Source organism: Vulpes vulpes, chromosome 11, assembly GCF_048418805.1.
Source record: "Vulpes vulpes isolate BD-2025 chromosome 11, VulVul3, whole genome shotgun sequence".
NCBI lineage: Eukaryota > Metazoa > Chordata > Mammalia > Carnivora > Canidae > Vulpes > Vulpes vulpes.
Window position 1 is genome coordinate 86,966,013 of NC_132790.1, and position 27,684 is coordinate 86,993,696.

Here is a 27,684-nt window from a genome sequence, read left to right on the forward strand (position 1 = left end):
CTTTTCTGAGCACCTGTCACTCTCTAGAAGCCTCAGATCCTTCTTTAAGAAGTAGGGAAGAGGAGAATGCAGCCCAATGAGCAAATGTAGATAAATGAGATTTTGGCACAAACCCAGCTCTCTGTTGCTCTTCTAAGTTTTTTTTTTCTGTTGTAGAGACCCTCTGCTCTGGCCTAACCACCTCAGTCCACAGGCTCCAATCCCTGAGTCTGCACATTTCTGGGTTGCGGAGCAAGGTGAAAGCCTATGTGTATTGATGGAGCAATGAAGGTCGGGGGGGTGGGGGGGAAAGCTGAACCTCGCTGAAGCAGAGAGAGTCAAACAATAGCAATTACCAAAGGAAGCTGAAGGCAGGTGGATGCCTATGCCAGATGGGGATGTACTTACACTCTCAAGGGGCAGGCTGCTTAGAACAACTCTGTTACCTCCTTCAGGCAAAAGCCAGGTGGTTTACCCTGCCCTAGGCCAGCAGACAAGCAAACCCTTGCAAGTACTAGGGAAACCTTCAGTGATTTCTAGTTTGGTTGGCCTGAGGAAGGGCTTTGCCATCTTTTTCATCCCTCAACTTTTCATTTGCCCTGAACTTTGGAGGCATGGGAATTCTGGTATGGCTCAGACACCCAAGCCTAGGGATAGAACACTGGTTAAAGGCCTCAGGAGGACACCCCAGAAGACTGCATTCTTAGAAGGTGTAACAATTCTTGGACTCTGACTCTGTGACATGAAATTATATCCACACTGACATTCACTAGCTCCTATTACATAAGCATATCATTTGTGCTTAAGAGATAGACCACATAAAAGTGGGCAATAAATGGGAGGCAGAGGAAAAGGAGAGGCAAATAACATTTAATGCCAAGCTTTGAGCTTCATGGCGAGAAAGCTCCTCAACCTGCCTCTGTGGCCACCCTCATGTAGCATATTATCTAGTAAGAGTAGTCTAGTAAATGCATCATGACCTGAGACTCCCTCAGGGAGGGACCAAGGGCTCTGAGTCTTCAGATCACGGATGCACGGATCATCCAGCAGAGGTCGGCCAGGAACGTGCTATGAAAGGAGCACTGGACACAGCATTCATGCATTCATTCACTCAGCCCTTTGACCAACCTTATATTCAATGTGTGTGTGTGGGGGGGGGGGGGGGGGGGGGGGGGGGGGGGGGGGGGGGGGGGGGGAATGTGCACACCATGAACTTCCTAGGCAGAGGGAACTGAGTTTTACTTATCTGCAGTGTTATGGATGCTGAGGTGGATTTGATGTACAAGAAGGTGAACATGCAGGCCTGGCTGCTTGCAAGCCTCTACGTGGCACTTCGGGGCACATTAGAATGAATGATACCTCTTCTGGACAGATGCCACCCACAGGCACAAGGCTTAGCAAGCTGAGGCACTATTGTGTGCACTAGAAGAGCTAGAGTTCAGGATCTTCTGGCTATGTCATGAGGCAGTGAGCCATGGGATGCACCGAGGTACCCTTCAGTAAGGAGTGGCCTGCATGCTTACACACGGCACTCCCATGGCAGTGGGCTGGAGGCATAGACGACCCAGGTCTTGACTCTGATGCTGTGTAACCTTAAGTGGCCCAATTGACCTCTCAAAGTCTCATTTTCTGTAGGTGCAGGATAGAAACCATAATATGCACCTACCTTGATTGCGTGAGCAATGGTCAAATGAGATAATGTATGCAATAGTGCTCTGGGCCCTGGAAGGTTCTACATGGATGAAATATTTTTTTATTACTCAATAGAGATTTGTCTATTGATTAATTGATCAGAGACATCTTTAATACATCTGCTAGTGGGTAAACCCTACATCCCACAACCCCTTCCATTTTTGCTTCCCTGTCTTCTCTCCCCCTTCCCCACTCTCTCTCACACTCCCACCTACCTTCCACCATCAGCCCTGCCAATTCATAGGCTTACTCCCTCTTTGCTGAGTGGCCCTTCTCTTTGTTTTCAGGATTTTAGTCATGAGGCAGGTTTTCTGTGGGGTTAGAACTGGACACAACTCAGAACTGGATGGTGTCCTTTAGGCCGTACCTTGCTTAGTTTCTTGCCGAAAGGATTTTTCTTAAAAAGGACATAGAAAATAAACAGTCAAGAAGTGTTTGTCCCCAATAGCTTTATTGGAAAGCATTATTGGGCCAAATGAACCGAGCTGAACATTTGCATTAATTAAATTGACCATAAACCCAGTGTAATGTTTCATTTCACCTTTCTCCTGGCATGATGGTGCCTGAGTGTTTTGGAACTCAGATACATACCCGCTGGCAGGGATGGCTGAAAGATCAGCAACAATCAATGTTTGTAATCAAAGAAGATTAAACTCAGTATTAATTAACAGAAATCTAATGATCAACACTCATAGGGGGCAGAGTGGCCCGAGCTGTGGTCCATGCACAGAAATGGAGGTAAATACTGGACCCTTCTGGAAGGAAAAACTTTTGATATTGTTGAGTTAAAGTCTGTGTGCATAGCCCAATTCTTTAACCAGTGGGGGGATCAAAGTATAGTGGGAAATCAGGACAGTGTGAAATGCAGCTCATCTCCATTTTTAGGGTGCTTCTGGCCCCATAAGGATTTGGAATAGTATTAAGAGAGGGGCTTGCTTACTCCTGGATTCAAAGCCTCACCCTGTCACTAGCTGTGTGATCCTGGGAAAGTTACCTAAACTCTCTGAGTCTCAGTTTCCTCATTAAGTGATAATAATAATTATATATATCTCAGATTTTGTGAGAATTTGGTGATGTCTGAAGTGGTGAAGATATAAACGGAAAAAAACAAGGGGGAGGGAAGGCAGGATGGTTTCTTGAGCAAGTGCTCCTTACTGGGCCCCCAACTTTAAGCCTCAGAGCCAATATATGAGGTACACAATAAGCCCATCTTCACAGGTGAACATGACAAGGAAATTAGAAAAGAGTAAATACTGGAACTACATAAATGTCCTAGTGAGAATTTGATGGCTCCCATTTATTGCGAGGACTAACTGTATGGCCTCTACTACATGCTACTCATTCACATGCCACTCATTGCCTCCTCCATTCAACTGTGACCTTCAGAACCTCCTACATACATGAGGAGAGGGAAACTCAGAGAGGTCAAGGGTAAGAGTCCATGCTGGACTAGACTTGCACCCAGATGCACCTGGCTCCAGAGCCTAGACTCTGTCCCACTCTGTCTGGTGGTGTCCTCAGGAGGAAGGAGGCTAAACAGAAGATGGCAGTCATCTACTTTTGGTGTCAACCACCTTTGTGACAAAAAGAGACAAGCTCCTCATTTGGGATGGGCCTATAGTCTGGTCATAGGACAGAATTCACAAGCAGAGAACTGTCAACTCAGTTCCCAGTGTCCCCCAACTGAACAATTCATGTGTTGGGCAAGTAAAGAACGTTATCCTCTACTTTGAGGCCAACTTGTGTGTTTTCAGGACAGTGATACAAGGATCCACCTTGTCCACCTTGTGGGTCTGTGGGTCTATGATTGGAAACCCTCGTCCAGGAGATGACAAGTGCCACAGAAACACTGAGCATTTCCAAATGATTTCATTAAAGCCCACAGAATGGTTGAAACGCACATTCATTATCATCTGGCTGCTGATAGCAGATTCTGAAAACCGCGATCCAGAGTGGTCCTAAGGGAGGGCTTGGCTTGCAGCTCCCTTCCTATCGTCACTCCTCTCCAACAGACCCAGTAAGATGCCTGCATTTGACCTCTCCTCCTAGCATGGAGACAATTTAGCACCATTGGATAGTCTTGCAAGAAAGTAATAATTTAAGAGGAATTACTCCCTAACATCCTTATGCCAGATAATTCCTTACTAGTGTCTCTGGCTGATTTCCTTCCCAGGGAGCAGCATAATCACTTTGTACTGGCTCACCAAACAGCTGATGGCTTGGTGCATCATTGCCCCCAATCGAATGGATTTAGAGCACCATTGCATTCTGAGATCATTTATCCCCGAATCTCTCAGAGGTCATCTCTGCTCACTGGGGCCCCAGATACACAAGAGGGCAGAAGCCCCAGTGCCAACTAGTGTCCAAGCAGGAAAGGACAAGTGGCAGGAAAGGGCAAGTGGCAGGTTATTCAGAGTGCTTTTGTCTGTTTGCCTCTCCCTCTGGGCTAATTGTTTTATTTCATCAAAAGTTCTCTGTATGGAGTAGCGCGTGAAGCTGCTTACCAGGCTTGATTAGTTTTGTTTTGTTTTTTTTTAAAGGAAAGCTTTTGAAATCCAAACTAAGTGTGCTTGTGTAACGCAGACACACAAATGTGCGTGGGTTCCTAGCTGAGACAAAATGTGTTTACTTAAGATTCTAGAATAAAAAGTACAAACAGAAACCAACTCTCCATTCTCCAGCCTCCTCCTTAATATATTTCTTGCTAGTCGTGAAAATAGTGCTGTGTATAAAGCAGCTGCCAAGGGCTGTTTTTTAAAGTGAAGCCATTAGCTCCCTGCCCTTCTAGAATGGAGGAAGTGGGCAAAGGAGAAGTTGGATAAAGGACTACCTTCCCTGTTTTTGTTTTGCTCACACCTAAATTCATAAAAGGCTATAGAGTCATGTGGGGAAAGAAAACCTTAGGTGTTTTTGAACAAGTTAAATCTAGGTTCGCATCCCAAATTTTCCAAAACTAGCTGAGTCAAGGCAAAGGACACTAGCTGAGCATCCTAGGCAAAGTTACTTAATGTTGCTGGGCTCAGTTTCTTCCCTCTGAGACACAGAACAACAATTTAATCATTCATGGGACATAAATAAGGTCAGCAACTAATTTCTCACAAGGGAAGCATGAAAAGAAGTAAGATCCTATATAGGAAGGGGTATGCACTTGTCCAGAACACAATAGCCAGTCAGTGAGATTATAGTAATTAGAAAGACTGATGATTAAAATCTAATATTCTGTATTTTACATCTCATCATACTGATTACTAGATGAGAAAATCGTAAAGTATTTAAGGAAGGTTGGCAATGTCCTTTTCAGTCTTGGTTCAGTTTTGAAAACCTCAAAGGAAACTGATCTTATACACATGGACCCAGTTCTTTAGGGTTTCAGACCCCCACCCCCATGTCCTCCTTGGCTCTCTCACTCCGTTGTCATTTGTGATATGTTGTGCTATATATTGTGACACATTTGTGATATATTCAGATGAAGATCCAGGATAGGGGGAAGGATTTATCTCACAATTTAAGGCAAAACTTTCTAAAGAATGACATTGCCCTTGAAATCAGATTCACCATCTTTGAATTTTTGTTGGTTGGAAAACATACGCACTTCCTTCTTTTTAAAAGTTAACAATCTCCCACCGGGCACCTGGGTTGCTCAGTTGGTTAACCATCCAGCTCTTGATTTCAGCTCAGGTCATGATCTCAGTGTTGTAAGATCAAGCCTCGCATGGGGTCCTGTGCTCAGTGCAGTCTGCTTAAGATTCTTTCCCTCTCCCTCTGCTTCTCCCCCCTCCTCGGGTATACATGCATGCATTCTCTCCAGAAAAACAGAACCAAAACCAAAAATAACACTGATCACCCAAGATGCTGTAAAATAGTTCCTGTGTGGTAATTCAGTTAATCCTCACCACAGTGTTATGGATAGGAAATTAAAGCCTCATAGGTATATGTGGCCTTAGCATGACCCCAAAATTCATAATTTTTTTTCTATGTCACATATGAGTAGGGTTAATAATATTAAAGTCCAGAGGAAAAATCTATATAAACTGTTGTGAGAAAATGAGTGAACTGCCTTGTCAGAGCCCTGAGGCCTTGAGTTCCTTTTGGGTGTTTGCTTTTGGTTTCCTCTCCTCACTCCCAGCCAGGGTCTCTTCAGAAAGCCCACCAAATCAGTCCCTCAAGGTGACTTGCCCTCTCTGTTGACTCATGGTATGGGTGTCAAAGCACTGGAGAGGACTTCAAAAAGTTTACACCTAACTACTTAACTGTAGGAAAGTGCTTTGTAGTTGATTAGTTCACATCACCAGGAAAGGCATCCTCACCCACTCTGTCCCCAAAGAGCATGTGCGGCTCTTTGAGGGTTTGGATTAATTCCAAAAGGAGACAGACCTGGAGCAGCTCACAAAACCTCAGAGGATGTTCAATGGTTGGAATTACTTGGGGGAAGCAGCAGAACCATGAGCCACAGTGAGTTCAACCAACGTGGGACAGAAACCATGGAGAGGTCGAGGTTGGTGTGGGCTATGAACATTCAAAGAGAGCTTCCTGGGTCTCACACAGGGTCATGCAGGATTTGAAGAGGCCAAGGAGGATGGAATCAAGAGTGGCACAAGAGCAAAGATACAGATGCAGTGGCAGGGATCAGAGACAAGGAGGCCTTGCTGCCTGGGCTCAAACGTGCATTGGCTAGAGAACCTGGGTACACACTGGAGACTTGCCTTCCATATTCCTCCCAGAAAACAAAGAATACCCCTTTCCTCTCCCACCCAAAGTAGCTCCATGGGTATGGGAACAGTGGGGAATGTCCCAAGTGTAAGCAGAAAGAGTCAGAGGTCCCCAGAAAAAAGGAAAGATGGCACATGGCTTTGGAACACAAGAGAAGTCACTTTAGGTCTCCAGCTAGTGATCTGTGCCTTACCAGCTCTAGCTACCCAAGCCCCCTTCTTGCAGAACTTCCTGGGAGGTGTCAGAATTACAAAGAAACTCAAAGAAATCCTTACTAGTTAAGGATTTTAAGGGGACAAAGGGAATGTAAAAACTAACACTCTCTACCAGGCCTGGAAACAGCCATACCCGTTTCAGAGACAGTAAGTCAGTGGTAAAAACTCCCCATGCCCTTTCAGCAATAGGGCTCTCCATCCCTTTCCCCAGATCCCATACACTGGACACTCGCTCTGGAAGCATGCCCACAGCCCCTCTCTGTTGCCCCACAGTTACCTCTGCTTCATTAGAATGTTAGCACCTGCACCAAAGGAAGAGCACAAACCTCATTTACACAAAATACAATGTAGGTAAGGGCATGCTTCCTTAAGGGGCATGCATGACCTTATGTCCGCCTCTGTGTATGCTGACAAAGCTCCCCTATCTGAACATTAATCCTAACCCTAAATAAAAAGAACCCACTCACCCTTGCTTGGGGAGATGTGGCTTTGGAAGTTATTCTCTGTGATCTTTTTTTTTTCCCCTTTTTTTAAAAAAAAATTTTTATTTATTTATTTAACAGAAAGCAGAAGCAGGGAGAGCGGTAGGTAGAGGGAGACAAAGAAGGAGGCTCCCTGCTGAACAGGGAGCCTGATACCAGGCTCAATCCCAGGACCCCAGGACCATGGCTTGAGCCAAAGGCAGACACTTAACCCACTGAACTACCCAGGGGCCCCTTCTGTGATCTCTTTGTTTGCTGCAAGTGAGGTTTCCTTTGTGTGACAACCCTACGTGATGTAGTCTCTAACTCAAAAGGAGCAAACTCATATTATTGACTTCCACAAGATGGAAACTAGCTCAGTGTCTGGAGAATGAACCAGCTGACAGCACCTTAACTGTTCACCAGAAACAGAGGATGCATCGTTCCCCCAGCTTGCCCACGATGAAGTAAGTCCCTGTGAGTCTCCTGACTTCCAGGAGGCAGTCTTTCCTGTGTGGTTTTATTACCATGCTCCTCCTCACTCTCAGCCTACACTCTGGGCCATTGTGACAAAGGGTCTAGAGTGGAGGCAAGAGCAAGGGCAGAGGGAGGGAACCACCATGCAGCCAAGAGCTCTTTCAGTCTGGGTTACCTCTGACACAAGGACTCTGGTGTAGGAGTGGCCCCAGAAAGCTCAAGTACAAGAGCAGAGAACATGAGACAGGGAAGGGAGGGAAAAACAACAAATAATACAGTAATACACAGGTTACTTCTGTGGGCATCTGGGCTCGATCCCACTGGGGACCTTCTGAGCTGTAATTAGGATCATCAACCATCCTAATCTACCCCGACTGACCAGCATTAGCCCTGAAAGTCCCACATACCTGGAATCCCCTCAGCCCTTTGCAGACTAGGATATTGGTCACTGGTATCATGTGGACTGTTCACCAAAGGATGAAGAAGTTGGGAGTTTTGGAGACACAAGTCCCTCATTGGGTGAGTGTTGCCTCTGGGGATGGGCACTACTAGGCTGCCCCTCTTAAGCAGCTTGGCAAGTGACTGGAGTCCAGGAGAAAGTCTTCAGGCAGGAAAGCAAGGAGCTGCAGGCCCTTGAGGTAAGAAGCTGTCAGCACACAAAGAGCAGTGCTTGGAGCTGCAGGTGAACTCAGATGTGGGACAAGGGAATACGGGTGGAAGCATTGGTAAGCTCAGCTACCAGTAGCTGGGATCTCAGGTCTCTATTTCTATGAAACCATTTCATTGTTCCTGGAATTCTGCTAGGCAGGGATGATGAGGTAAGTTGCAGGTCTGAGGAGTTAAGTTGCTTCCCCCAAGGTCACCGGCTTTGTTTCCTCCATGAGGCACATCCAGCCTCAAAGTCCATGCTCCTTGCCTTTCGTACGTGGCCTCTAGTTATCTGTTTTTCCTCCAGCCATCTCCAGTTGCATCGATGCCAAGACAGATTCCTTATGAATAGTTCTGCAGATACTGCAAAGAGAGACTATTGTAAGGCATCCTAGAGTCTAGATTATAATAGCTCACCTTGAAAAATAACAAGGTTAAGGGGGAATAATGTTCTATTCAATTCTGTTGTAATTAAGAGAACTTTTCTGCTTTGCATGCCGCATAATTGAATTATACCACCGATTAATTTTTTAAATAATTATTTGTAGATTTGTTTCTCCTACTGGTGTACTTTCTTTTAAAAAAAATAATATACTTTGCCACTTAATAAAGTAGATAGATGCTGGGGGAGAGACGGTGGAGGAGATATTGTTTGTGCTCAGTGGTTCCATCATTACTATTGATTGCACACTCTTATTATTCACCTCAAAGACACTGCAATTAATAGAAATGGAAATGAAGGAATATCTGTGTTCCGTGAGGCTTTATTGAAGGAGGAAATAAACAATACATGTAGACAAGTAATAACTCTTTGTTGGCCATGACAGTGGTGCTCTCAGAGGAAGACTTAACCTGAATCTTAAACAAGCAGCCTGGGCTCTCCCTGCCAGAGCTAGGTGACATCCCCTGCATGGGCCAGCTGGCAGGTCCGAGGCCTGCCCTGCTGCACACCCAGCCTCACCAGCCTGGCTGCGGTCCGCTGAATAAGGTGGCAGGCGTGATCAGGATGGTCTGAATTGGCCCTTCCTGACCTCCTCCATCTACTTAGTATTCAAGACTGAGGACTCTAAATTGGATTATGTTAAGCCATTTTCTAGATCCTTGGATAGTTGAGGTCTGAATCATAAAGTGAAATAGTGGGAGCAGCCCCTGGGGCTCACAGGTGTTATTCTCACAGCCCCACCTGTGGATGCCAGCTCTGTCATGTTAGATCCTGTGTCCTCGATATGCAGAATCATGGCAATAGATAAGCAGGGAAATTGAGGGGAAGAACGTCAGGCTGGATTTATTTGCATTGAAAAAGGCATAAAATTGCTGGTGGATGAGAGTAGACTGGAGCTATGTGGAGAGAGGATGGCATGAGGCAAAGAGGGCTGGTTTGAGGGGAATTTTTGAGCTAGAAGAGTGAGGGCAGTAACTGAGAAGCAAGTGCCATGTCTGTGAGGGGCTGAGAAAGAGAGAGAAGATGGGCAGGATGTTTTGCTGTGCATAATGAATGAACTCGCCTCCCATAGATTCAGAGACAGCTCAGTAGACACTTGCATTTCTGGTCAGTTGTTTTGGATATTGAACTGGAGCAACTTCCAGGGTGCCATGCCATATATGGGGCAGGGCGGGGGGCAGTCCAGCTTCCTACACACTTTGCATGCAACGACACTGGGGCTTGTAGGGGTGGCACACTGGGGCAGAAGGGCCAGGCCTGCTGCAAGGAAACTTGAGAATTGGGGGACATCTAGGTGGCTCAGTGGTTGGGTGTCTGGCTTTGGCCCAGGTCATGATCCCAAGGTCCTGGGATTGAGTCCTGCATCAGGCTCCCCATAGGGAGCCTGCTTCTCCCTCTGCCTGTATCTCAGCCTCTCTCCTCTTTGTCTCTTATGAATAAATAAATAAAATCTTAAAAAACAAACAAACAAAAAACTTGAGAATTGGTCCAAATGACCCAACATATCTAGGGACAACCCCCTTCTCTTTTTTTTTTTAAAGATTTTATTTATGTATTCATGAGAGAGAGAGAGAGAGAGGCAGAGACACAGGCAGGGGGAGAAGCAGGCTCCATGTAGGGAGCCTGACATAGGACTCGATCCCAGGTCTTCAGGATCAGGCCCTGGACCAAAGGCAGTGCTAAACCGCTGAGCCACCCGGGCTACCCCAACCCCCTTCTTTGTACAATGAGGACTTTGGCATACTCAGCTTGATCTGGGATGGTAAATAACTCACATTCATCCAAAAGCCAATTCTGTTTCATTGGTAGAGCCTTCCCAGGACTGAGAAGGATTTTGAGTTAGGATCAAGGTTCAGTAAAAAGAGCGACACGATTGACATAATCGACCAGCAGTGTCTGTCCCCCACACCATGGAGAGCACAGTGGCTGTGGTTTAATTTCCCTAAAGCTCCTTTCAAGGCTCAAGGTCAAAGCGTGAGTGTGAGACCATGTACATCCATGTATATGGCTGATAGCCTCACAAGGGGTGGGTGGCATCATTAAATATTTAAAATGTCATTCAAAGAACACTTCGTAGAGGGTAGGAACTCTGTAAAATGCTTTTGAGTGTGTTCTTAAATAAATGCATATAGGTGCCTTGAGTACTGGAATATAATATGAACAAATTCTTTTTATTTCAACAAATATTTATTGCCAGTAATGTCAAAGGCACAGGGGCAGCTACAAGGAAGGAGTGTTCCTGCCTTCGGTGAGCTCATGGACTTTGAGAAATTTTCAGAAATGAAACAAAACAAAACAAAACAAAACAAAACAAACAAAATAACATCAGCCTCAGGGGCACTGGTGCCTGAGAAAATTTTGTTGGTAGCTTCTCACTTCAAGTAGAGCGTGGTACAGGGTTGTGTAATCCCATTGTTTTGCCCACATCTCTTAATCCAGAAACATGGAGGGGTTGGGGGGGGGGGGTGCTTGGAACATTCCTAGCCATAGCCACCTCATTAATTTACTCTGAGAGATGCTCTCAGGCCTCATTCATAGGCCACTCACTGAGATTTTATGGAACAAATGTCTTTGATTTAAAAAGCTTGGTAGCCTGATTTCTCAACTCACAGCTGATTAGCAGTGGCAAATTTTCAGATGGAGGGTGGAGGTGGTGAATCCTAGAGAGAGCCCTCTGATCAAGATTAGAAAAGACACTATCAAAGAGACAGCGAGAGATGAGCCTGGAAACCATAAGAAGTAGGAAAGCAGACACAAACCCAGTGAAAGCCAGCCTTGGGGCTACTGCCCATCTCTCTCAACCATTGACCCTCCTGGCACAGGCTGCTGCATCAGATTGGCTGTTGATCCAAAGAAAACAGGCGTGGGGACAGAGGTGCTTCTTGGAGGGGGCGGGCAATTGGCCGCGCCCACCCCAGAGAAATAAAGCTCAGCAGTGGGATTCTTTCAGACACTAAGCACACCAGCCAGACCCTACATATCCTGGTTGCCAAAGGATGGTGAGGATATGCCGCTGAACTAGGTCCTCCACGCATATTCCTTCAGACGTCACAAATAGCAGCGTCACCCTTGGGCACTACAGGTGCAGACAGGTGGCCTGGAGAGGCTGGGGTGGGCTGGACAGTGTGCGGTGCCCACAGAACTGCAGCCTACTGAGGCACAGGGGATGAAGGCCAGGTGAGTCTGGACTTCCGGTTCTCCAAGAAGCTGGAAATTGCAGCCTCCTGTGATATCTCCCAAGTATAAAATAGTTACAAGTTCCATTTTTCAGAATACTTTATAGACCAATGAAACTTATCTGTTACTCTTTTTTTTTTTTTTTTTTTGGCCCCAAGATTCTTTCCTCTGTCTTCTTCCCTTCCCCCATGTGGGATCTCTCTCTGCTTGGAGGGGTATTATTATCCTGCACACACCGAGGATAGAGTGTGTGGTGTGGTCATTTGCCAAAGTTCCTGAAGCTGGTGGTCAGAGGAACCGAATTTTGCAACTAGGTATGAGCTCAAAAGAGACTCACAATTTTCTGGTTGACACTGTCTTACTGTGCGGGTGTTACTTTAGAATTTCAGGCATGCCAACTTTTATCATTTGCAACCCATCCTGGCAAGGCTGAGCAAGGGAATGTTCCATTGCAAAAGAGTCTCTGAGCTTCTGTTTCCAGAGGGAAAGTGATAATCATTTCTCAAAATGGCCTTCTCCCCTAAAACTGTGCTGTCATCTACTCCCGAAATGATATACAGAGATGTACAGCAGAGCTGGGGATGAGGTATAATTTTTGGATTGTCATGGTGTTCAGACCTCCTATTTTCCTACTGCAACCAGAGGTTTACTGCTTTGTTCTTTAGGTAAGAGAATAGGTAAGTAAGAGGGTGGGTGACTGGGGGTGGGTGGGGTGAGTGGATGAATAGATAGGTGGATAGATAGATGGATCGACAGATAGATTTCATAACACAGAAGGTTCTAAAGGCTAATACAGCAAAACATTGTTTTCCTACTACCCAGGTTAAAAAATAAAGCATCGGGCAGCCCGGGTGGCTCAGCGGTTTAGCGCTGCCTTTGGCCCAGGGCATGATCCTGGAGACCTGGGATCGAGTCCCGCATCGGGCTCCCTGCATGGAGCCTGCTTCTCCCTCTGCCTGTGTCTCTGCCTCTCTCTCTCTCTGTCTTCCATGAATAAATAAATAAAATATTTTAAAAAATAATAATAAAGCATCACCATCTCCAGTGAGCCTGTTGGGTCTGTGGGGCTGATTGCATTACCCTCATTTTTTTTTAGGAGGAATAGGGACCTCAAGAGGGATTAGGAGATGGGCACCAGTACCCCCAGATGGTGACAGAGCCAGACTTGCCCCCTGGGCCTCCTCTGTCTGGCATCAGGGCCCATCCCCCTCCCAGCCACCACTCTGTCTCCTCTTGGCCCTGGACCACTCAGAAGCAAAGACGGATGAATCCAAAGAGAACAGTCGTTCCTCCTCAGACGGAAAATAACAAGCCTCAGTTGAAATTTGTTTTTCCAACTTATGTACGCATTCTTTTTCCTTTTAACGTGTCTCATTAATTGATAATGTTCCCTCCCAATCAGTTTCTTTGATTGGTTCTCCCTTTAAAGCTTAGGGCCGAGAGCAGGTGGGTGGCATTTAAGTTATGACTTGTTTAGAAAATTGATATTGGCATTTTCTGCATGACTTGCCTTTCCTCGGTGAGTTACTTTGCTCCAGTTCTCTGTTAGAAGCGCCAACTGTAAAGGAGATTTAGGCTAATTAAGAATTGGAAGCTGGTAAATTTCACCTTGGGCAGCTAGTATGTGCTTTTGGCAGGAATTGATGCAATTATTGATCAAATAAAATTGTCATCCAAAAAGAACATCTCCTTTTTTTTTTTTTTTAAGAGAAAGCAGTGAAATATTTATTATTGAAATCAAGCCTTACCTTCAAAGATGCAGTAAAAAATGTATGAAAACTAGGTAGGTTTTTGTCCAAATGAAGAATTATGTATATTTTATATATATAAATGCTATGACATTTTTTTTAATGAAAGAACAAATTGGGCTTCACATTTATTGCTAAGCTAAAAAGCACCGTACTAGGCCCACCATAATTACTCAATAAATGCTTGTCAAATTGAACTGAATTGAAAAGATGTCAAGACACCATCACTCTTAATCAGTCTTTAAGGTAAAACAGCCAATTGTAGGGCTGTTCCACATATATAATATTGATGGAGTCCTAAAGAAAATGTGAGAGTGATTTTTTTTTCAAAGAAAATAGCTTTATTCACACACTGCAGGGGATTGTGGGAATCAAGTTCTCAAATCAAGCCTGTGTGCTGCCACTGTGGGTTTCGTAGCTCAAGAGCCACTCTGGATGTGCCCTGCCGTGGGGGCCTATTTTCTGTGGAAAGAAAAGCTCAAGCAGCACAAATCTTTTCTCAAAGTCCATGCAAACCTCTGTCCAAAACTGTTCATTCTGAAGGCTTCCTTTTCCCATCATCTTCAGGTTACATTTCTCAAGGTAAAGACTCCCTGTGTCAACAGCGTGTGTTTGCTGGGCTGGAGGCAGAGCCTCTGCATGCTTGGCCTGCTCAGCCTGACACCAGGGACTGGGGGATGGTCAGAGCTGGGACCAGTGACAGGGCTGGTGTCAGGATGGGCTCTGTGCTGGCAACGCCCCATGCTGTCCTGCCTCCCCCCTCCAACCCCTGCCCCAAGAAAGCTGAGCCTGAGAAGAAGGCTTAAATGATTCCAGGGAACAAGCCTGGGGCATGGGGCCAGGGTATGAAGAGGGAGGGAAGAAAAGCTGATGCAAAGCAACATTCTCCAGTTGGTCACCCTGTGAGGAGTCCTATAGAGTAGGAACTGTCTCTTGGGGCTTTCTGAGGTGCTGAGAATGCTCGCCGTGCTTTCCAGTACTGCATCCACTTGCCACATGCGGGTGATTGAAATGTGACTCATGAGATGGGGGGACTGAATTTTTCATTTATTCCATTTTAAGTAATTTTTTATTATGGACTATGTATAGACTGTGTTTTCAAATTGCAGGCCAAAGGGGTGGAAAAAATATCCTTTACCCACTAGCTCTGTCTGCTGTCACTTCAGGGAATGCTACTCCCCACATTCCCATTAGCCTATTGGGAGGAGGCAGTTTCTATGAGCACCAACCCCACTTTCCCTACCACTGCTGCATCCGCTTAGCTACAGGTGCAAAGTAGGAGCTCTTGGCGGTGTAACAGAGGCAGGAGCTGGCGAGATACTTGTGTGTGAGGCTCTTTGCAACAGGTGTGGTTCTCAAAGCTGTATGGGCACTGGGTGCTCCTAGACAGCTTAAGACACAGATTGCTGATGCCCACCCCTAGGGTTTGTGATGCCTGTGCTGCTGGTCAGATGATCACATTTCCAGAGTCCTTGGGATCACGTAAAACGTTGCCCAGAGGATGCACATGGAGCTCAGGTGACCAACCATCCCAGCTTGCTCAGAACTTCGGGGAGAGGATGCCCTGAAACATGAGACTTTCAAATGTTGATACCAGAACAGTCCTGGAACAATGGGAACAAGTCAATTCGATCACCCTATCTGGAGGTGTCTTAGTGCACTGCCACCACCATCTGTGTGCCTCAGGGACTTCACCTACCAAATGGGCAGTTTAGACAAAGTCCTTCTCGCCTCCCAGGGTATTTGTGGAGAATCATGGTGGTGGTATAGCCCCTGAGAAATTTTAGTGTTGGCCTTTAAGGTGAGCTGCTTCTCCAACAGCAAAGGGCCTAATTGGCCTCTTGAAGCAAGAGGCTTGATCTTATCCCCAATCTTTGAACAGCATCCAGAACTGCAGCCCCAATAAAGAAATCAGCCTCAATGTCCAGGTCCTGATTCTAACAGAGATGATGCTGGTGGCCTGCAGAATGAACAATAGGGCAAGCTGTGACAAGGCCTTTGATTCCCACCTGGCTGTGGGTTTCATTGTTAGGTGTGATGTTTTCAGGAAGAGCTGGGGAGACTCTTTGGACCATTTCTGCTTTACAAATCAATTAAAGATTTACTTTTTTTGGAAAAGTGTCTATTCAGGTCTTCTTGCCTTCTCTTAACCGGGGTATTTGCTTTCCGGGTGTTGAGTTTGATAAGTTCTTTGTAGATTTTGGATAATCAGATATGTTATTTGCAAATATCTTCCCCCTTTCTGTAGGCTGCCTTTTAGTTTTGTTGATTGTTTTCTTTGCTGTGCTGAAGGTTTTTCTTTTGACGAAATCCCAATAGTTCATTTTTGCTTTTGTTTCTCTTCCCTATGGTGACACGTTTGGTAAAAAGTTGCTGTGGCTGAGGCCAAATGGGTGTCTGTCCATGTTCTCCTCTAGGATTTTATTGGTTTCCTTTCTCACATTTAGGTCTTTCATCCATTTTGAGTTTATTTTTGTGTATGGTATAAGAAAGTGGTCCAGCTTCATGAGGCTGTTTGCATGAGGCTGTCCAATTTTCCCAAAACCATTTGTTAAAAAGACTGGATTTTTTTTTTCTATTGCATATTCTTTCCTGCTTTGTCAAAGATTGGTTGACCGTATAGTTGTGGATCCATTTCTTAGTTCTCCATGCTGTTCCATTGATCTATCAGGGCGACTAAAATTACAACAGATATTGGCGAGGATGTGGAGAAAGGGGCCCCCTCTTACACTATTGGTGGAAATGCAAATTTGTGCAGCCACTCAGGAGAACACTATAGAGGTTCCTCAAAGTGTTGAAGATAGAACTACTCTATGGTCCAGCAATTGTAACCCTAGGAATTTACCCAAAGGATAGAAAAATACAGATTCAAAGGGATTAATGCATCTTGATGTTTATAGCAGCATTATCAACAATAGCCAAACTATAGAGAGAGCCCAAATATCCATTGACAGATGAATGGAGACATATATAATGGAATATTACTCGGCCATCAAAAAGAATGAAATCTCGTCATTTGCAACAACCTAGATGAAGCTACAGTGCATTACGTGAAGTGAAATAAGTCAGAGAAAGGCAAATACTATATAATCTCACTCATGTGAAATTTAAGAAAGAAAACAGATGAGCATATAGGAAGGGGAAAAAGGAAAAAGGAGGAGAAGGAAACAAGCCATAAGAGATTCTTACCTATAGAGAACAAACTCTATAAGGCGAGGTAGAGACTCTATAGGTTGGTAGAGAGAGGTGGGGGGGCTAGATGAGTGATGGGTATTAAGGAGGGGCACTTGTTATGATGAGCACTGGGTGTTGTATGTAAGTGATAAATCACTGAATTCTACTCTAGAAATCAATATTGCCCTGTATGTTAACTACCTAAAATTTAAATAAAAAAAAATGAATAACGGAACACCTGGGTGGCTCAGGTGGTTAAGCATCTGCCTTACTCAGGTCATGATTTCAGGGTCCTGGGATTGAGCCCCACATTGGGCTCCCTACCCAGCGGGGAGTCTGCTTATCTCTCTCTCTCTCTCTCTGCCTCTCCCCCTACTTGTGATTTTTTTCTCTCTCTCTATCTTTCTCTCTCAAATAAATAAAATCTTTAAATTAAAAAATAAATAAAAAGTTGAAAATCAATTTAAAAATAAAGAATAAATATTTACTGATCATCTTCTCTGTTTAGCCAACAGGTGGTATATGAAGCTTGCTCTTTGCTCCTGTGATGTCCCTGACAGATTGGGAGAAAATAATTGTTTGACAAGATACATCCCCAATTCCCCATTGCAGACAAGCAGACATAGGCATGGCCTCTTTCTCTCCTTCTGGTTTCTGTCTGCCTATGGGCATGACAGTGCCCCTGGCTGCCTGCCTGCCCAGCCTTGGACTGTGAGCACCCTGAGGGCAGGGATCATGTCTTGCCTCTCTCCCTATTCCCACTCTCAGCCCAGAGCCTGGTGTGGAGCTGCCAATCAGGATTGTTTGCTGGAAGGAGGAGGGGCCTGCTTGGTTGTACATGCTGACTTATGAGACATATATGCTGGGAATGGGGCCGAAGGGCAGCTGGAGAAGTAGCAGGGTCTGAGGAAGGCAAGGCAGGTACTGGGCTATCTGGCTGGGTTGGCTTTTTAGGCACAAGAAGATAAGAGACTGTGTGCCTAGCCATGGATCAGCAATAGCCAAGGCACAGATGCTGAAGAGATCCTAGAAAATGTTAGTGACAGGGAGGCCCAGCCTGGCTGGAATGGGGAATGAGGCTGTTTAACAGAGGGGAAAGAGATTGGCTCAGTCCAAGCAGCAGATCAGGGAAGGGCCTCATAGCCCAGCTGAAGGATAGGCATCATGAATCAGAGAATATAATATAGGCAAAGGTTTCTGAGAATGAGAGATGACAAGATCTTTCTGGCTTCCTGACCTCCAGGATGTTGTGCAATATGTTAGGGCATGCCTTACCAGCTTAAAAAGTATAGGTAATAAAATATTATTCAGCAATACAAAGCAGTAAATTATTTTATAACCAACACCATGGATGCATCTCAAAATCACTGTGCTAAGTGAAAGAACATAGGCCAAAGAGACACCCTGTGTGATTCTGTTTATATACAATTCTGAAAAATGAAAACTAATCTTTGAAGATAGAATGCAGATCAGTGGTTGCCTGGGAAGGGAGCAGAGGGAGAAGTGGATTGTAAAGGGGCTTTGAGGAAATTTGGGGGGTGATGAAAATGCTTGTGATCTTGATGGTAGTGGTGGTTTCACAGTATATACATATGTCAACACTGGTCAAAATACACACTTCCAACGTGTGCGGTTTCTTATAAAGAGAAGCCATAACATTAGTGGAAATAGACAAAAAGAATTTATTAAGAAAAAGGCAATATTTTATATATCAATTCATGTAATTCTCTCAAGCAGCCAAGGATGTAGATATTAAATTCCCATTTTACGGGGATCCCTGGGTGGCTCAGCAGTTTAGCGCCTGCCTTCGGCCCAGGGTGTGATCCTGGAGTCCCGGGATCGAGTCCCACATCAGGCTCCCTGCATGGAGCCTGCTTCTCCCTCTGCCTGTGTCTCTGCCTCTCTCTCTCTCTCTCTCTCTCTCTCATGAATAAATAAATAAAATCTTTAAAAAAAAATTCCCATTTTACAAACTCTGAACTGAAGCTCAGAGATGTCCAGTGACTTACCTAGGGTCACACCACTTGTAAATGATGGGCGGAGCCAGAATTCAAACACAGGTTTGTCCAATCTCCAGATCATTGTGCCATTTACTGTATCTGTGCCTCTCAAACTTTAATCTCCTTCTGAGAGCATGTCCCAGGGTTCTGGAGGACAGAGGGACAAACTGATGAGCCACAAAGCACTTCCAAAATCTCAGAAGACTCCCTCTTATCTTCCAGAAAGGGTTTGGATTAGGAGAGGGTTCTACATTATGAATATCAGGGTGATTTTGGCTCAAATTTGTAACCCAACCAAGTGATCTTTAATCACATATTTTTCTCAATAGACAAAGTGTAACCTTAGTTTGAAAAGCAATCAGCGGGATCCCTGGGTGGCTCAGCGGTTTAGCACCTGCCTTTGGCCCAGGGTGTGATTCTGGAGTCCCGGGATGGAGTCCCACGTTGGGCTCCTGGCATGGAGCCTGCTTCTCCCTCCTCCTGTGTCTCTGCCTCTCTCTCTCTCTCTCTCTCTCTCTATGTCTATCATAAATAAATAAATAAATAAATCTTTAAAAAAAAGAAGAAAAAAGAAAAGCAATCAGCAGAACAGGAAACCAGAGGGTCAGAGATGTATGTGGACAACTTATGTTTCAGATATATATCTACTGTAATGTGTGAATGTTCAATCATTAACACATGTCAGAAAAGCAAAAAATAGAAGTAAAAGTTTTGGGAAAGTAAGAAAAGGGGAATAAAGACAGAAAGAAGGAGGGAGGGAGGGCAAAAGGAAGAGATAAAGGGAAAAAGAAACCTCAGCTTTGGTGCATATGCCAAGTGTACAGCCAAGTCATCCTCCCAGCCCCTCCCCTCTCTACATAAGACCCTCGTGGTAAGAGTAAGGATCTCACCAAACCCCTGGGACCTTCCCAGATACCCAGATCTTTTGAGAAAGATTCTATGGCAATCACTGAACACCATGTCCTAGAATTTTTAGAAACACTCTTCAGTGCTAGCTGGAAAAAAAAAAAAAAATCACAGTGGTTAGGGACACTTAGATTCCCTGAATTTTTTGGTGGAATTCAGCCTCCCAAGTGCAGGACATAATTTCTGAGGCCTATATATTAGATTTAGGAATGCGGATTGATTGTTTTGATTTTCCTTCTTCTCACCATGTTCCAGTTAGCATCTCCTACTTCCCACCAACACCACTGATACTAATTATCGTTTGCAATGCCACCATTGATGCTGTGGAAGGTCCCATTAACACCTTCCAAGAGATTTATATAAAAACAACTGTGAACCAGGCTTGGACACTAATGAATTAATCTATAAATTGGGAAAATTCAGCTGCTTCTGAGCTGGCATTCTCCACAGCCCCCTGAACGAGCTGGATTCTTTCTATCCGTCCTTTATACCTGCCTACACTGATCGTAGCAGCCTCCCCAGACACCTCTCCTTCCACACCCCGATGCTCTGTTTCTCCTCACTAAAATCATGCTGCTGCTTTTGTATTATTGCCCTGATGAAACTGAAATCCTCTGGGATCGTTACCAGTTGCTCCCTGGGAAGAGAGACCCATGGTTATTCTCCTTTGTGTCCACAGGACCAAATGCAAAGTACCCCCAATAGCTAATATGGGTTATTACTATGTGCATTGTTCCAAAGGCTTTACCTGCATTCAATCCTTTATTCTCCAGAACTGTATGAGGTGAGTGTGGTATCATACCCATTGTATAGATGGGGGAACCAGGCACAAAGCAGTTCAGTGACTTGTCCAAGGTCACACAGTTAAGAAATGGAGGTGCTGGGATTTAAACCCAGAGAGCTTGGGTCAGAGTTCAGTTTCTAATTTTGCTGGCATCCAGTGAGTTGTATTTTTAGAAATTGAGGTCTTTCCTCAGGTACCTAGTTAATCTCTGCAACTGGCCAAAAACTTAAGCTGAAGGAATAGCCCGTACGAAGGGCCATAGCCTAATTCCATAGGACTCTTCCATCTGTGGCACAACTGGACCTCTGCCCTATTTCAGACCCCTCCACGGATCTTCACTGACTTCAGAATAAGGCCAAACGCTTAAGCAAATCTTTACTTCTTTAACAAACAATGACTGTCACATCATAGGTGACATAATTCACATTTGTTGAATGAATGAATGCACTAAAATATATGCCTGTATGAGGACAAGGTTTAGCAATTGTTGCCCTTCTAAAATCACATGCCTGTCGACCTGATCATGAACTGAAAATATAACCCTGTCAATAATCTCGTATACAAGTTTCTTACACGTCAGACAAGATTTAAAAACCCAAAACATAGGATTTTATCAGGATCCTCATCTATGCTAATGATGACAAATTTTCATATTGAATCAGGCAAAACTGTGTTTTCAGGTTAGAAACAGGGCTTGCGAGGCATGTAAAAATAGTCTCTGAAGCCTCTTTGACCAGTCTGCTAGATGCTGAACAGGCATTTTTCAGGCTTTTAAAACCAGACTTTATGTAAAAGGTGGAGAAATAAAGATCAAAAGTCCCTTTAGTGCTCTAATTTTGCTAACAGGCATCAGAAAAGATTTTCATTATCTTTTTGCATGTTTAAGATAATGATGGACTCTGGAATTGTCTTGGAAACCTCATTTTATGAATCTTTTTTAGCTTGGTTTGCAATGTGAATTCATCATACATTCTTATACTGAGGCCCTCTCATGAGTTAAGGACTGTGGTCAGCCCCAGGTTGGGACTTGGGGGGTGGGGGGGCTGGTAATACTTGGATCTTCAGAGGTGACAAAGAGGACAGAGTCCTGCCTTCAAGGAGCCTCCCCTTACCCATATGGCAGGCTGCAAAGCACCCCTAAGGAAGGAAGGATTGCATTGATTGGGACTGCAGAAGACCAATTCAGCCCGTTGGAGGAACAGCCTTTGAGCAGGGGTTGGGGGAGACGGGGAGAGATTGCTGCAAATGAAGAGAAGAACAAGAAACGGAATAAAAGGGCATCCCCGTGTCTTGTCCTAAGGTGCTCACACACCATTGCAGGGGACAGACCCAAACATGCCCGGTCATAGTGTAACCAACAGGTGAGGCAGGAGGGGCTTTTACCTGGTTGAGATCCTCACAGCGTCCTGGTGCAAGTGTGACCTGGATAACTCGATGTGTAGGCACAAGTGTTCTGACTCCCTCCATCGTCTGGCTTGGACCCCTCTACTCCTCAAGCTGATGCCTCCTCCCTTCCTGAGTGATTCTGTGATCCCATTGTCTCAGCATTCCCTGTCAGTCCTTTCGCTGCTCCCCTCCTCTCCTTCCACCAGCTAGCCAGATGTTGGGGATCTTATGTTTGCTGTTTGTACCCTTTCCACCCTCTCCAGGCTGGGCCTCTTGTGAACTCCACGCCGGCGTATTGCCTGGTCTACTGGGCATCTCTGCTCCACTGTCTCACACGCCCCTGGAACGCAATGTCAAAAGCAGAGCTCCGTCCCCTCCTCCCACCTCAAATGACTGCCCTTTGGTCCTCTCCATCAAAAACGACCCCATCCCTGCCCTTGACTCGTCCCTGCCCATCCGCACCACAAGACCAGCCCTACTAGTGCAGCCCAAACTTTAAAACATATCCTAGTTCAGCGTGCCCTTCTCGCCTCCACAGCCACATGGTCTCGCACCTGGAGGACCTTAGGAGCCTCCTGACTGGTCTCCCTGCTCCAGCTCTTGCCCCTCCTCAGTGCATTCTCCATTCAGAGCTGGAGGATCTTTTTAAAGCAAATTCCAGATCCTTCTTTCTCCCTTAATTCAATACAAAGAATTACCTATGTCCTGAAGATAAAAAACAACTCCTCATCCCCTGTCCTGCCAAGTCCTGTGGCCTGGCTGAGGCCTGCCGCCCACACTCTACTCTCACTGCTCTTCCTCCTTTGCTCCAGGACACACGCACACTGTGTGGCTTCTCTCTGTTTCTCCAACAGGCCACACCTTTGCACGTGCTGCTCCCTCTCTGGGATGGAGTTGTTGCATTCTCCCCACGGCTGGTATAAGCGGGACCCTGTGAATACCGTAGCCCAAATATCTCCTCCTCAATGAGGCCTTCTCTGATGCACCCAGTTAGCTGTGCCATTGATGCTTGTTTCTTTTCTAAAGAAACTAAAATCAAGCCCCTGACACACGAGGCCATTATCCACCTTGAACACAGCTGCGTCTCGAGCTGGCCAAGCACGAACTCCTTAGCAAGTCTTTGTTGAAGAATGAACCCATTGATACCCCCACCCACAAGCTGCAGCAGTTATCTCTCTCCACCCCAGCATTGCTGGGTGCCTATTAGACCAGCCGCTACTCAGAGAAGAGAGTCATGCAGGACTCAGAGTTAAAAGACTTGGATGTTGTAAACCCACATTCCATCCTTTATTAGTCAAGTGACATCAGACAAGCAACTTAACCTCTCTCAGGCTCAATTCTATCATTTGCCAGATGAGGGTGGGAATAACAATATATCCCTCACAGCTTTGCTGGGAGATCATGGCTGTGAGTGTGCTGTGTAGATTATAGAGGACTGGGACGCCTGGGTGGCTCAGTGGCTGAGTGTCTGCCTTTAGCTCAGGGCATGATCCTGGGGTCCTGGGATCGAGTCCCCCATTGGGCTCCCCACGGGGAGCCTGCTTCTCTCTCTGCCTATGTCTCTGCCTCTCTCTGTGTGTCTCTCATGAATAGATAAATAAAATATTTTTAAAAATTATAGAGGACTTTGTATTATCATGTACTTCAAATAGCAATTCTGCTTGCAGGTAGCTAGTGTCACGGTCATTGTTAGCCAATTAGAAGGCAGGGACTCCATGAGGCTGAGGACTAATTTTCCTCCCCCACTATGATGCCTGAGTGTATCAACCCCTGCCCTCAGGGAGCATTCATTTTCTCTCTCCTTCCTTCTCTTCATTCAAAAATTTTGTAGCTATATTTAGTTTGATACACATTGTTTTGCCAAGTTTCTAGGAAACAATGATACCCTGTTTTTCTTTATATACATTTTATTCTAAGCAAGGATGATCCTATGATCATACTTTCATATGTTGATGGACTATTTATACTTCTTCTGTAATTGCCTGCTTGTTTCCATTGGGGGGTTGGTACTGAACTTTTCCTCATGACTCTGAAGTCAGTTTGGATGTTAGGGATTTTAGCCTTTCATCATCGCATAAGTTAAAATATTTCCCCTAGGTTTTGACTTTATCTTTCAACCTTCTTTATCATAGTTTTTCCTTCCCAGAAAGGCTTATTAAAAATTATAAAAGGATCTCACCTTTTTGTTCAACATTAACGTGCTTGCATTATTTACCAAGGATATAAATCCTTGGTCTAGGGATGCCTGGGTGGTTCAGCGGTTGAGTGTCTGCCTTTGGCCCAGGGCGTGATCCTGGAGACCCAGGATCAAGTCTCACATCAGGCTCCCTGCATGGAGCCTGCTTCTCCCTCTGCCTGTGTCTCTGCCTCTCTCTCTCTCTCTCTCTCTCTCTCTCTCTGTCTCTCATGAATAAATAAATAAAATCTTAAATCAATCAATCAGTCAATCCTTGGTCTATCCAAAACATATTTTGGTTTAAAAAGCGATGTAAGGGGATTCATGGGTGGCTCAGCAGTTTAATGCCTGCCTTCAGCCAAGAGCATGATCCTGGAGTCCCGGGATCAAGTCCCACATCAGGCTCCCTGCACGGAGCCTGCTTCTCCCTCTGCCTGTGTCTCTGCCTCTCTCTCTCTCTCTCTCTCTCTCTCTCTCTGTGTGTGTCTCATGAATAAATAAATAAAATCTTTAAAAAAAATAAAAAATAAAAAGCGATGTAAATCTCTAGTTATATTTTTTCCCTGAAGAGTGATACAACTGTCCCCAATTTTCTGTTACATAGTCATCCCAGTGCTGCCCCCCACTCTGATTTCCATTGCAGCCCTAATACCTGGATTTATTTATGAGTTCTCCGCGATGATGTCCTGATTCATTTGTCTTTTCTTGTGCCTTCAACTCACAGCTTCCTCCTTTCATCTGTCTTAGGATCTAGAAGGATCTTCTGTTCTGAAGACCCTGGCAGTCTTCACATATTTATTCTTGAAGATGATCTTTAGGATTTTTAGAATCGCTGTGTCAGTTCCCTAAAAACCATCCAGTTAGAAAGTTGCTAGAGATGGAGTGTGTACGGATTTAAGATGCTGATCCATCCTGGCAAGTTGCTCTCCAAGAAGTTTGAACTAATTGACGTTCTCCCCATCTCCTCACACCTCTGTCCACATCAGGCACTTTACCCCTTGCTGTAGTGGACCGTGACATCCCACTGTCATCTCACTTTGCATTTCTTTGATTACTAGTAAGGGCAAGCACCTTTTCAGATGTTTACAGTCCACTTGTTATATTTTTTGTGGATTCACACCCTTTTTTCCTTTAATTAGGATGCTCTTCCCTTACCATTTCTTTGTCATATACAACAGACATTTAAAGATTTTGTTTGACATTTAAGTTTGTTCTCACTATAGAAATTTTTAATTTTTATCATGCCTGACACATAATAGAAGCTTAATAAATATTAGTTGGATATTGAATTAATAAAGTGAAATCTACCGGTATTTTAAGGTTTCTGGCATGGACCATGTCTCCTGTGAGGGCTGTGCTTTATTATTTCTAATCCTAGCAAAGGCTATACTATCACATCCATTTTTCTATTAGTTCCTCATAACCACCCTGTTAGGTAGAAAGAAAAGGTGTAATGTGAGTTAATTCTCAAATTTAGAACCTGAGGTTAGTAGAGAATGGGGAGCAAGCTGAGACAGAGCCAGCAGGAGTGTCCAGGCCAGCACTGCAAGCAGCCTCTGCCCCTCTGCCAGATGGACAGATGTATGGACAGATAAAGCTGAATTTCAGGAGTCATCTCTTGGGTATGCCCAATTTCCTTCAGGTGAGATGCAGACCTTCCAGCTACTCCTCTGCAGGAAGCTCTCTGGGCATTACTTAAAGTAATTAACTTCTTACTAATATTTTGACTAATTAGGAAACATTTGGACTCAATCTGATTTGTTTGTTTGCCAAGTATTTTGGCCAGTTTGGCATTTAGTCAGCCAGCCTCAGTCCTTGAAGTGATCTCTGCTTTGGCTGTGAGAATTGATCCTGCCCAGAAATCATATGGTCTCTGTGAGGGCTGAAAGAGGTAGGACCTCATGCCCACTATTTCTAAACACATGCAGAGGGCTCTGGGACACACAGCCACCTCTGACATCTGCTCATAATAAATATTAATAGTTATTATTCATATGAATGCCTTTGTTACTGTATCTTCTTTTTCAGAATATCTCCCCAGACAACCTTCACTGGATTCTCACAATAAACTTACGAAGTAATTACTACATAATGTGGGCTCAGCAAACTTTTTTCAGGAGAGGGCCAGATCATATATATTTCACTTTGACTTTGCTGGCCGATGGACAAAGTCAAACAACCGTTTTCTTAGAAGGTTAGTTTCCTTTTTACATCTTACATTTAAAAATATGGAAACCATTCTTAGCTTGTAGGCTATACACAACTGGGCATAGGGCCGGGTTTGGCCTAGAGCCATAGTTTGCTTGTCACCAACACATCCTATTCTCTCTGGTGAATAGATAATGAAACTGGCGCTCAGAAAAGCTCTGTGACTCTCCCTGAGTCATCTCTTTCTGAGCACATGGGCTAATAGGTAGGACTGTTGAGTTCCATAATGATGGCTCAATCTAATAATTGTCCATTCATTCATTCATTATTGACAATTTACTAAGCATCTACTATATGCTGGGCCTCATGCTAAGAGGTGGGATGGTATAAAGAATAGTCTATAAATGGTATAAAAAATAGTCATTTTAATAGTCTAGCTTTCCCTTAGACAAGCCTGCACACAGTTTCTGGCCCTGCTGCATACATGCATACATGCTACATGACCTTGAACAAGTCATTTCGCATCCCTGTTAAACCTCAGTTTTCTCATCTGTAAAATGGACACAATATAGTTCATCTGTAAAATATAGGTAATAGCCCATTGGACTGCTCTAAATATATAAGGAAATAATCTCTGGAAAGTCTTTAAAACAGTACCTGGAATATAGCATCCGTTAAATGGAAGCTAGTAACAATAGTAATGATAACAATAACCATAATTTACTCCGGCCTATGAACCTTTAAGGAGCTCACAGTCTAGAGAAAGAGACTAGCATAGAGACACATAGCTGCAGTACTGTGATATAAAATGCTGAGGACACTGAGGGGCTGCAAAGAGGTCAGCGGGGAGCAGCTGCTTCTAGTATGTCTGGTGGGGTGAGGAGGGTTTGTCCCACGAACAGACTGCAGAAGGAGCAGGAAGTACTGAGCAATTAAGCCCTGGCTGGGGGCCCATCTACCTCACACTGGGGAGGCCACAGTCAATGGCCAGGTTCCATAGATGGGAAGGACAAAACCCAGAGATCACACCAGGAAACTCATTCGGCAGTTCATTCATTCGTCCATAAAACCTTTACTGGACAGGCAGAGAGCAATGTAGTTTTTCAAAAAGTTCATTGTCCACTGTGGGTGGGAGTAGTGATGAACACACAAGAAACTAGAATAAAAGCAAAGGGGGAATAAAAGGAAATGCAGATAAGCTGCCATTGGAGCGAAGAGGCAGGAGGACAGAAACCCACCTGGGCAGCGTGCGTTCAGCAGGAGCATTGGAACTGAGCTAAAAGGGCTAAAAGAGCTAAGAGGGATTTGAGGAGACAGGGAAGGTGCTTCAGGCCTGAGCAAAGTCTGGAATGGAGGATCTGAGGTCTGGACATGGGCTGAGCAGAAATATCTGCAGCCCCTTACAATAAGGAGACTCTGAATAGTGCCTCACTAGGTGGTGGGCACACAGTGAGCGCCAAATACAAGGCTAGCCCTCAAACTTATCCCCTTCTCCTTGGCTTCAGCTCCTATCACCTGGACTCTCCATAGGCTGAGATGCCCCTCCACTCAGCCTGATACT

General features: G+C 44.8%; 1 protein-coding gene across 1 annotated transcript in view; it reads left to right on the forward strand.

Annotated features, from left to right (window-relative positions):
* The window catches only part of CLSTN2 (calsyntenin 2), a 601,316-nt gene that overhangs the window by 327,228 nt on the left and 246,404 nt on the right, over window positions 1–27,684 (forward strand). The window lies entirely within an intron of this gene.